The sequence below is a fragment of the Neopelma chrysocephalum genome, unplaced genomic scaffold (genome assembly GCF_003984885.1).
Source record: "Neopelma chrysocephalum unplaced genomic scaffold, ASM398488v2 Primary Assembly neopelma1_73b, whole genome shotgun sequence".
In the NCBI taxonomy this organism is placed as follows: domain Eukaryota; kingdom Metazoa; phylum Chordata; class Aves; order Passeriformes; family Pipridae; genus Neopelma; species Neopelma chrysocephalum.
In genome coordinates this window covers 4,277,514-4,289,847 of record NW_020897734.1, presented here as the reverse complement: position 1 = coordinate 4,289,847, position 12,334 = coordinate 4,277,514, and the positions used below count along the sequence as shown (strand labels likewise).

The 12,334-nt window shown below is 45.3% G+C and overlaps 1 long non-coding RNA gene across 1 annotated transcript in view; it reads right to left on the bottom strand.

Annotated features, from left to right (window-relative positions):
- Positions 1 to 5,875: 5,875 nt before the first annotated feature.
- LOC113969537 overlaps positions 5,876 to 12,334 on the bottom strand; it is a 30,373-nt gene continuing 23,914 nt past the window's right edge. The window contains exons 2-3 of the long non-coding RNA XR_003534885.1: positions 6,173 to 6,348; positions 5,876 to 5,989 (exon numbers count right to left, since the gene is read on the bottom strand). This is a non-coding gene — a long non-coding RNA (uncharacterized LOC113969537). The remainder of the gene's footprint in view (positions 5,990 to 6,172; positions 6,349 to 12,334) is intronic.

Here is a 12,334-nt window from a genome sequence, read left to right as displayed (position 1 = left end):
GCAATACCAGAGTGGCAGTTTTCCTGGTTTCCATGTGGGAAGTGAAGAACACTAGATCTCCTCCTTCTCCAAACCCCTGGTCCTGTTTTAGCAGCACCATCCACAGATACAGCCATGGAGCAAGTAGTAATGCTGGTGTTGAGGCAACAAGGAATTTCTGCACCATTTATATGAAAAATTATGTTATGACTTGGTTTCCCCCAGAGCTGTTGACTTCAAAGGGCAGATTTGCTCTCACATTTGCTTTAGAGGCATCCAAGCCAGGGAGCTGCAGGAACCCCCATGTGATGGGTTTGGGTGTCCAACACAAAACAAGAGGAGCAGCATTTGAGGCAACCACCACCTCAAAGATCTGGCGGTGAAAGCCTGGCACAAGAGATGCTCCCAAGAGGTCAGGAACATCCCTAAACTGAGTACAACTGTTTTTTTTTAGTTAGATGTTTTAAAATTAAAACAATCTTTTATATCAAGAGTAAAGAAATTTTGCTGAATTTTTATCTACTGTTTTGAAGGCTGTTGCATCAAGTCATTACTTTAAATTTCCATCTTTGTCAATGCAAAAATGTTATTTCATCAACATCAAAATATCTGGAGAACGCTAGCTGACATTTCTGCTTGCAAGCGCGTTTGGGGAGCATTTATACATTTATTTGCCTGGAAGAAATATGGTTTTAACTGACTCTTGAGTCGCTCAGTTTTCAGAAGATATTATCAAAACACTGGGAGAGAAGCTCAGCACAAAGCTTGGAAGGAAACCAGAGGAGAATTATACTATAGGAACTGATCTCATGTATCAAATCAGACCTGCATGTAACAGCCCGAGTCATTGCTGTGCCAATTGTGTTTCTTTCCATCACTTTATTCTTTGGGGAGCGGGGGGAAAAAGGGCCACTTTTTGAAAGAACAATATGAGAGCAAGGCCACAAAAGACTCCTCCCAAAGTAAGTAAGTTATTTCGCCTGGGAAAGCCCTTCTTCCAGCAAAGCAGGTTGGAGGGGAGAGGCGGACTCTTCCTCGGGAGAGAAAAGGCCGCCCTGTGCTTGGGCTGCTCCCTGTTGTGCCGGGGAGAGGGTTCACATGGGCAAGAGACCACGGCCGTGGCAGAACCTCCCCTGCCCCACGGGGCTGGAGGTACCCAAGGGCTGGAAAACAGAGGCAGGGGAGCAGCCCCTTCCCCACGCCGCCCTCCATCATTTCTGGCACAAAAGGGGAACGTACAGTGTGGCGTCAAGCTCTTTTTGAACCAAAAGGGGGTTATTTGGGAAGAAAAATAATTATCTTCCAGTACACACAGTCATATTTTAATTCTTGTGGAGGAAAGAATAAATGTGAAATTACTTTTTCCTCACTCTGAGAGCTAACCATAACATTTACCAATTTCACTAGCAGACAGCAGAGAGCATTTTCTCGCTCCGAAATCCAGCCAGTTTTGCTATGACTACCACTTCCCAGTGCCAAAAAAGAAGGGGGCTTGGGGAGGGGGGGCTAAAAATCACCTGTAAAGAATTAGGTAACAGAGTGTGAAAGGTCTCTGCCATTCAGGAAATACTTCCCGCTGGATTTAATTACAGATTGCAAGTAACCTGCCCCCCCCCCTTTTTTTTTTTTTTGAACTTCAGACATACAATAACATGACATTTATTGAATGTGCTAGCGTTGCAGCACTCGGGATAGTAAAAAAAAGCCCGGAGAACTCTGTTGTTTACAATAAACTTTAAAAATACACTTTATATGCCAGATTAATGGGAGCTTTATGGAGAGAGCACATTTTCCCCTCCTGCGTTAGGAAGTACCAATTACAGAAGGAAGAGCCCGTTCAGGGAGCGGTGCCGCAGCCCTGCCCGTGTCCCAGTGCCGTGCTGGCAGCAGCACTGCCCAGCCACGTCCTGGGGGCAATCTGCCTTTTACAGCCCACGCCAGCTCCCTCCCAGCTCACAGCTTGCACAGACATTGGCTTCGGCGGGTCCCTCGCACATTTGGTCTAAATTGCCTATTTTTCCCCCTCAGTATCTCGGCTGAGATGAGCGGTCCTGATACAACAGTATTAAATGTCAAACGAGCAAAAAACAACGTGCAAAGCCAACGCAACTCTGCATTTAATTTAGGCGGTGTCAAAGCAAGGAGCAGAAAGGAATGGCGTTGGTTTTTTTTTTTTACTTTGCACATTTTTATAAAACCACCAAATCCAGCTCGTACTTGAGGCTCCTGTCCTAACCACCTCGCCAGAACCCAGTTCTTTCCTCATTCCCTAACAATATTAGGTTAATCAGCAACAAGCAAAAAAAAAAATCTAACGATATCTGCCTACATTTGAGTCGCTAATTACACATGGCAATGTTAAAACTGTTCCTCTGTTGTGCATTTAATTTGCCCACTTTGGAACGAGACATTAGGATTTTATTTCTAAATGTACTGATCAAATTGTGTCTCTGCTTCTGCAGCCAGAAATAAAACAGCTTTCCTCTCTGCGTAGGTAATGAGGCATCCAACACCCTGGAATTCATTTAAAAATTTGTATTCCATCATAATTATCTCCAGTCGTTGTGCATAATAAAACAATTTGTTATAGATCAAATACTGTGCATACGGATACATGCATTTGGGTATCGAGAGTGTCTCTTAAACTCACAAAAGGGAATAAAACTCAGAGTCCGGGCAAAAATCTGTTCCCTGGAAGGTGTTATCCTGTCAGTGCTACGGGGTAATTTACAGGATCTGCCACATTTAGGAGCCTCTGGCTTGACTTTTTTTGGCTTTTATGAGCTGAAGAACAGAAGCAGGGTCACTGGAGAGATTAAGTTTCCTTTCTGCACAAACGTTAGGGAGGGAGACAGAGAGAGACACAGCAAATAAGTGCTCTGCTGTGCCCGGAAAATTAAAATACAGCTGGATTAGGACTCTAACGATGTGCTTTGCCAGCTTTTGCAGGGTTCATAGCCTCCCAACACACAGCCATGGGCACAGAGAACTTGTGTTCTCAGCATTTAACCAAACGAGAAGTTGGAAATGGTTTTCTTGCCTTTTTTGCTTCTTGATTTGTTTTTTAACAAAACAAAAAACTGCTCCCGCTCATGCAGAGCACACTGGAAATCAGCAGTAAATTCACCCGCTGATACACCCGTCTGCAAGGGAGCTGGGTTCAGTGAAGTGCCAATGCCACTGGAGTAGCACCAAGGCAGATTTTTTTCCTTTCTCTGCGCTACAAGCAATAAAAATTCAGGTGACAACTTACTCCGCAGCGCAGCACCCAAAGCAGGTCCTCCCATCCCTTAAAAAGCACATACACAGGGGATAAGAAAAAAAAAAAATTGAAAGCATTTGCAGTACCCAATTTTCAAACCTTTTTTTCCATAGGTTACAGTTGTAAATTAAGGGGGGAAATCGGATTTCAAATTCTGCCTGCACATTTTATACATCTGCACTTTTGATTTATCCGAGTTGCACGGAAGCAAAAGAGGCAATGTTTACCTCTGTAATGAAGAGACAAAACCTTATTTTGCAGTTGTAGCAAGATACGTAGACAAATCTAAGAAAGCTTCCTATTTTATTCTTATTTCCCCTCTCTGCTTCTCAGGAAAAAAAATATTTTAGATTGCAAGTCTATTCCAGATCAAAATGCTTTTCATTGCAGAAAGGGAATTTAACCTGATAAATCAGCTTTCTGTAGCTTGTGATTGAAGTGTTTCATTTTCACATTTGAATGAGTTTTCTTTACCTACACACTTTTGTTAACTGGTTTAATAAATCATGGCATTCCTTTAAAATATGATTGGAGTTGTGCAAGGTAGATTTATGATCAGCCAAACAGTATAGAAGAAGGTAAAGGCACAATATTTTGGTGCTTTCAGTAGGAGGACTCTATTATTATTATTATTGTTGTTATTATTGTTCTTGTTGTTATTATTATTATCATGTAAAGAATAGCCGAAGTCTAACGCTGTTTAGTGATCATTTTTCAAAGTAAACTGCAAAAACAGAAGGAAATTTTTTAAATTCAAAAACTATTTTGAACCATTTAGTTAAAAAAGCTAAATTAGAATAAAGTAATAATAGACTCAAAGCATGGAATAATTTAAAACTGCAACAAAACTGGAAGAGGAAAATTAGATAGTCAACAAATGACTTTTTCAACTAAACTCCTCAGGCTAGTTTATGGTATTTAAAGTCTCCCTTCTTCTTTCCACACTTTCTTACAAAGCACTTGCAGCCAAAACAGCAACAACTTTGCATTTCTTGGGAGGCAGCTGATGGGATCAAAATGCCATTTCTTAAACTACAGAACAAACCAGGTTCGTGCCCTGCAGTTTTGTAGGTGTTGTTACTAAACGATGGACAGATAAGACAAGTGTATCCTTTTGTGAACAAATCGTGAGATACCAAAGGATAAGTCCCTTTTTTAAAAATATCAAGTTACTTATGCTTTAAAAGTAAATTTCACAATTTTGTATGAATAGTTCGATTTAGATACCTGCTGCATTTAACATTATTGCTGAAATCTAAACTAGATATGTAGATTCTGCTTTTTTTTTAAAATTGAGATCCCTACAAACTAATTAGCCACATATATCAAAATTATTAACCTTAGCTATTCAGTTGCCTTGCATTATGTAATATATGATCCAATAAATTAGGTAACACAACAAAACTAAAAATAAGGCTTAGCTCTCAGTACAAATTAAACTATAAAACATTATATTCAGTGCTTGAAAACACCCCATCTTTCATTTCTAAATTATTTAAAAACTAATAAAGGTGGTTTCATAAAAAAAGGAAAACAAACTTGTTCCAATTTGTTGTGAAAAAGAATAGAATCTGACAATTTTACAAAAGGACTTTGTATATGCAGAGCTACAAAGGCACAAATAAAACCCCAGCGATTACAAAATAGCTATAATCATCTGACTGGCATTTTACGTGCTCGATGCTTGTAAAAAATGGAGATTATAAATGTGCACCCTGCACCATAAAACCCCTCGTAGTGGAGAGGAGGAAAACCCCCCAGACTCGAGAGCACAATTGCTCTGTGCCCTTCCTGTGCCGCAGCCTCTCACACCGAGAGAGCTTTTAACCAAATCTGGCTGTGGGACGGGGATGGAAAATGGATGAAATACAGGTTTGTTCTACTCTTTCATCCCTTTCTCGCAGCGGTGGGAGAAGAGACATTTTGGTGTCGTGTTAGTCACAGGGCAGAATTTCTTCCAGTGCCTCTGCCTTGTCCTGAGCACGATGCTGGGCTGAGACACCCATAAATGAGGCTGTAATTAAAGCTGGCTTCCCAAATGGAGAGAGGGGACTAATGCTGTCCCCTACCTGTGCCCTCCGTTTCATCCCACAACCAGCTAAGCAGAAATCCTCTTACACCCAGGAAGAGGCTAAATGCAGCCAAAAGCAAACAGCAAACTTGTGTTTAAAAGTGGTGAGAGAGGCAACACTGAACACTCCAGAAAAGACAGACAGCACTTTGAAGATTTATGTAATTAAATTGATCTGGTGCTTATTCTCTAAAGCATCACTGCTGAATTAAGAAAGCCCACACAACCCAACTTAACATTTAAAAAACTCTCCAAATCATAAAAAATTAACTGATGAGGGTTAACCAAAAAAAAAAAAAAGACCAGAAGAAATCCCCAAAGCAGCCTCCCCAGTTGAATCAAAGTGGCCACATCAGCAGAGTGGAAATACTGGAAATTCACATAAACTTTGAGGAGATTTTTTTTTCCTGTTGTTTAGGAACTACCACTAAGCAAGAAAGCTACAGCAGAAACCATCACAGTTTATATAGGTAAACTACCAAAACCAGCACCACTTTTTTTTTTTTTTAATACCTTGGTGCCCCCTTTTGGTCTATACAGTTCAAGGCATTTTTTTCCCCCATTAAAAAATTTAATCATAAAAATACAGTAACTTTTCACTGGTGAAGTCTTAATCGAGAGTCTTGCGGCTGCTCCACCTTAATGACGGTCCACTGTCCTCACAATCGATTTAGCGCCTGTGAACACCCACAAGTAGCAGCTAAGGTCAAAGGAAGGGCTGATTTCCATTAGAAAAATTACCCCAGTGCAAACTCCTGCTTTGTACAGTTATCCTGAGAGATGGGAGGGAAAAAAAAAATAAATAAAATATTAAAAAAAAAAAGGAAGAAAGTAAAAAAAAAAAAAGACCCATTCATTACCTTTGCTACAGTACACTCAATGGGGGAAGGCTGAGGCGGGTGTGCTGATGATAACTTTGCCTTGCTACGTTTGTACGTGCAACATTGAGGAGAGAAAAGCTCCCCAGCAAGTGGGAGCCTTTGCTCGGGTCCGGGTTCTCGGCGTGCTGCTAACATCGCACCCAAACCTCGCCAGTCTTTGAGGAGAAGAAAGCAAAGTTTGAAATATATTAATTAGACCGGGAAAAAAAAAAAAAATAAAAAAATCTCATCCTGACGACTTTCATATTGCAGTGCCAGTAATTACGCCACAGAAACAAGATCTTTCCACGTTCAACATCACTGTGTGAAGACGAGCTTATTTCCAGCAGGGATATTGAGTCCTGCCATCTGAAGGGCCAATCAAGTGTGAAGTACAGTATAGTTTTAGACTCAATTGAAAGGAAAAAGCTTGACTACTAGTTCATAGCATGACAACTTTCATGGATTAGCTCAGACCCTATTCTACTCCGTGAAAGGGTATCACAGCATGAAGACAGTTTTCAATGCACTAAACTTTAATAGCTGAGTGGGGGAGCCAAAGCTTCCTTTTGGTCTCTATAGAAACAGTATAGCCAAAATTTGAGGCAAAATTAAGATTCCTGGGTTTCAGTCCTGTATTTACCCTCCAAGGTCCCTATTCACAACAAGCCTTCTGACTTCATATATGTATACATATATAATTATACAGATAATTACATACATGATTGTGCGTGCCATTTTTCCCATGGAAGACGAAGGGAGTTAAACCCAATTAACTAATTCCCCAGAGCCCCACCACTGCTTCCCAGTGTCCCCAGAGCCCTGGGAGGAAGCAGCGGGTGCAGAAAGGCACCCGAGGAGGCTTCACTAGTCCTCGTAGGCATTTTCCTCCCATCCCAGCTGCAAAGCTGTGCACCCTTCATACCCCCAGCCAGCCAGAGCCCTCATCCTTTTAGCATCCTCCAGAAAGCTGGAGATTTTATTTAGGCACCAGCTCCCCCAGCAAGGCACTACCAGCACTGAGCATCTCCACAGGGAATGCCGTGTTTCGCCTGTTATGCCAGAGGCTGATGGAAACTTAACCTGCAAGGAGCAGTGGAAGAGGACAACAGTGTTCAACCCAGCAGGAGAAGTTCCCCACCTGTTTTCTAACAAAAGCACTCTCATGATGAAATTAAACTCTGAGAACAAGGGGAAAAACACTCTCTCATGACAAACTCTTGCCCTACTCCTCTCCCCCAGCCTACGTGGAGAGTGTGGGTTGGTGTTGTGCCCATGGGACACGGGACCAGCCCACATCACAGTGCATGTACTCATCACACAGGGCTGCAGAGATAACCAGTGCCAGCTTCTGTGCAGCATTAACCTCGTTTCTTGTTTCACACTTGACCGTGCATTCTCTGACTACAGTTCCCAGTAGACATTACCCCCATACACCCACACACAGGCAAACACATTTTCTCTTCCCGCCTCCCACGCATCCTTTCCTCTGTGCTGTGGGACCGAGGCTGGGCATGCCCCGGGGTGTTACCTGCAGGTACCCACGCCGTGCTTTCCACCCGCTCTATTCAGGTTTGACACCTGCATCTGGGCAGTGGTGAGGGCGATCTGGCTCCCTCCGCAAACTTGGCTGGGCCACAGATGCCTTTCTTCCCCCCCTTCCCTCCCCGCACCGCTGGGATGTATGGGTGCCTCCTATGGAGAGTCTACATTTCACTATAATGCTCCTACCCTCCCTTTGTGGAGCACTAATCCTGAGCTACCAGAGCCAGAAGCTTGCCTTGCGTGGCCAGAGAAGTGATCCCCCCACCCCCTCAACCCCCCCCACTTGGGCTTGAAGTTAATCCAGCTCTGGGCAGGGTCTCCCCACAGCATCCCCACTATCAGATCTGTGAATTTCTGCACAGGCAGCGGGTTTTGATGAAGATCTGACGCTAAGGCAGGGCCATCCTCAGGGTGCTGACACCCCAAGACAGCTTTCCTTGGCCATGCAAGGAGCCAGGATCATCCCAAGACCATTGCCCACTGAGCAAGTAGCTGCTGTGGGTGCGTGCACTTCATCTCAGGGATCACAACTGGCTGCACTGCCCCAGCTGCCCTGGTCATCTCTCCTGAGGCTCTCCAGCATGCTGTCCCTTGGGGGTCCCACAGACCCTGGCATCACCCTCCAGGCCTCACCCCAGCAGCACCCCAGCAAGATTCAAGGCTCCCACAAAGGTAGGAAAAGCCCAACATCATCCATAGTCTCTCTGAGAAGCATCATCCAAACCCCTCCCCGAATACACTCCACTGTGTACATCTGCTAAAGAAGTTCTGCAAAGGCAAACTTTGAATTAAAAGCACTCCAACTCACAAAGAAACAGAGATGGCACATCACCTCATGGACCCAGCATAGTTCAAAGCTGATATATGCTCGCTCTTCTCCATACCAGTGAGTCATGATGTCCCAGGAGCAGCAGCTCCACCACCCTCCCAGTACCTGCTTTCTGCAGAAACACAAAGAGCTGTTTGCTGTAAAACACCCTCCTCCTTTGAGAGCTTCTGTCCAACTGTTCCCAGGTGAAAAGTGAGGTCCTGCAGCCAGAAAGAGTATCCAAAACCAACAGACACCTGGTGTCCTTAATAAACCTGGGTCATAACCTCATCCCCCATAGAGCCTGCCCCTACTTGGGCATCACTTTATGGGTTGAGTGCACGGGTCCAGTTTTCCAAATATCTCTTCTCTGTGCTCCAAAGAGTGCTGACAGGCACTTGGCATACGGCCAAACACACACACACAGGAGAAAAAGCACCAGCACCATCACTGTGTCATACACAAACTCACATTTCCTCCTGGAGGAGGTAGCTTTGGACCAGCCAGGCTTGCTCAGGTACTCCCTGAGTGCAAAAAGACTGTGATGGCCCTGGGCAGCTGCTGGAGAGCTCAGCAGTGTGTGCAGACTGCAGGGAGAGCTGCCTGGTCACAGCCCTCATGCTTCAGGCTGGACCACAGCCTCCAAGGCCATCTCTCTCCATCTGGAGAAGTCTGGACCATCAGCAGCAATCTAGGGAAAAACCCATCCTTGGAAAACAGTGCCTTTTCATGTCCCCTGGTAAAAGGGATGAAATCCCTGTGGTCTCAGCATCAGCAAAATTGCCTTTGATGCTCAGACCCACTCGTCATTAGGACTGCAAGCAGAAATTAGAGAGACATGCTTATGGTTAAACACTATTTCCTCTGTTGGTTAAACACTGCCTACTTCTCCCTCCATTAGGAACAACATCTCCAAAGCCCCGGGGTCTAATAATAACCCTGAACGGAGACGTTTTCCTTTGTGCAGTGCTCAGCTATGGAGGGAAACAATTTGCAGTTTAAATTATTTCCTTTCAACAGATTTGAGAAAGCCACGCTGCAGTAATTACACTCACTGAACAGGTCCTGCACCCCCCGGTCACTCCCTGAGCAGCCAGATATTGTTCCAAGGCTTGGATCAGGCCCAGTGCACCAAGACCAATCATTTTGCACAGGGCAGAAAGTCCAAAACTGGGTCCATGGGCACACATTGACAGCTCAATCGATCGCTGGGCTCCTGCCACCGACAGTCACGTGTGCACGGGCGGACGGATTCAATGGTCCTATTTAAACCTGCTCCCGGGGCCCTCGGGCCCTACATGTGTCACTGTGTTAGATGCCATTGATGCTGCAGCAGCTTCTTTGCAGGACATCAAAGCATATTGGAGCGAACCCCTCATGTGTGAAGGGAAAGCCAGCCTTTTGCACCACGGAATCCCCTCTATTCAGCCCCGGAGAGGTTTATGTTTGGAGTCAAACCAGGCAGACATCCATGTGGCCAAGCCCTACAGTGAGAGTGAAACAATGCTGACAGCATGTCACTGACACCTAACCCCATCCCTGGGGGACATGAGGAGAGAAGGATTTGGGGTTTGGCAGCGGGAGGCAGGTTTGTCTCCCTGCAAGCATCCAAAGGCGAAGAAGCCCACCAGGCTCATGCAGGATGGGTGAAATCAGGCTGTGCCATCCCCAGTGTTGGGACTGCCCAACCTCATTGCTTGTCCAGCCAAAGCAAAGACAGTGCAAGCTTGAGGCAGCTCTGCCACTGCCCTGGCACAGCAGAGACATCTGAGAACGAAAGTCATCCAGCACCACACAATTTCTGATCCCCAAACCAACCCAGGACATCGCCTGATATCAGCCAGACGCGGCCCAGGAGCACGTGGATCCACTGCTATTTTGGTTAAGTGCCAGCTTCCCTTAGGGCAGATCGTGTTAAGGAGATCCAAACTAACCCATTTGCTATGAGTTGATACAATCTTCTCCACCTTGCAAGGTCCAGAAAGGCCTCACACAGTGCAGTTCATCCTTCCCACGCCAGGGCTTTGTGCCAAGAGCATGACTGTGTCCATCACAACTCCACTGCCAGTGTCCCTTCCCCAGGACAGTGGCACAGGAGCAACACTCAGGATGGGGAACCCACTTCCCTCAACCTTGGAGCTTCCACTGCTCTGAAAGAGGACACACTGTTACTTGGCTGGGTGTCTGAGAGCACGAGCAGGGCTTTGATGAGCTGACACTCAGCCCAGACAGACGGGTTTTCTGCTTGGGAGTGGGATATCCCCCCTGCACAGGGACACAGACACCGAGCAGTGCCAGCTGCCATGGGCACAGGAAGGCACTGGACCTCACTGGGGGAAGGATGCATACATCTCCCTGAATCTCCAGGTAATGCTGCACAGCCTGGGTTGGTGCCGTGAGACCCTTCCCTGTCTCCAAGGAGACCTCTCTGCCAGATATGAAACACTGTGGGAAGTCTCACTTTGCTTCAGTTTCTCCTCCTCATTCAGCTGCAGACTCCTAAATGGGCAGTAGTCTGATAATCCTTTTTTTCCAAGGCACATCTGCCTTTCGTGTTCTCTCTTCGATCTGCAGCTTAGCCTTCCCTCCAGAGGAATCATCTAAAGGATCTCTCATACTTTTTGCTGCCCAATTTTTGCAGCAGTTGGGGCATAAACTGTTTGATAGACTCTGAGGGGTTGCCTTTGTTTCCCCAAAAAGGTGCTATTTTGTTCACAAACACTCCGAGGAGCTCGGCAGTCTCTTTTCCTACCTCTCTTTTCATCATTTTAACACAAAAGCTGAAGCTTTTGAAATCCTGTTTTCATGTCGGTGCATTAGCTATCTGAATTTCTCCCACATTTGAAGCCTGAGTCTGAACTCACCCCAAAAATCTCAAGTTTGCAATTTAAGCATTTTCCTTTGATGAATTATTTAAACATAGATTTTAATTATTAATTGAGACAGCTTAGTGCTGTAATTTAATAGCCAAACCGTGCACTGGGCCAGATCCTCACCTGCTGCAAACCCAGGCTGCTCCCACCCCAGAGCCCCAGCCTTCCTCCCCCTCCACTCCTACCAAAGCACTTCATTAAATTATTTCAACAAGCACCTCTAATTCGAGTTCAAAGAATTCAACTAATGAAGTATTTAAACATTTTTGTACCCAAAATTAATCAATTTACAAAACACCTGTAGAAAACAAACTGATAGTTTTATGTAAAATCGTGCTTCACAATGCCTTTCTAGAGGGAAAATTGTGCCCTTGCTGTTCAATTTAAGGAGGAAACCATCACCCATTACTTTTCTTGCCTTCATGAGAAGTGGGAGACCTCCTCTACAGATGTTTTACTCTCTTTGTTCCCATGTCTCCCAACCTGTTTAGTTGCAGCCACCATTCTGCCAAGAGGGGACTGATGGCTTTTCTGTTCCTACCCCAGGTGGGTCCATCCTGCCTTGGTGCACTGCTGCAATCAGGAGCAGAGAAAAACCTTATCCATGGCTTTTCCAAGCATGAAGGGAGCCCCAGGCAAGACTCACATTCTTGGTGCCCTTCTGCCTCACTGGGACTAGAGATTGCTTCTCCCCAAACATCCTTTCATCAAGGTCTGTGCTTTCCCTACAAAGAGGGAGCAGAGGAGCAATGTACATCACTTGGGGCAAGTAGTGAGGGAATGATACATCCACTCCTGGTAGCTGGGAAGAATATTTAGGAATAGGACCATGCCTCAGAGCTGGCAGGAGAAGGGACCAGCCCTCAAAAAAGCTGCAGGTGTTGGGGTGCATGCAGGGGCTCACCCTTGCTGGGTGCCCCCTGCTCTTGGGAAGCC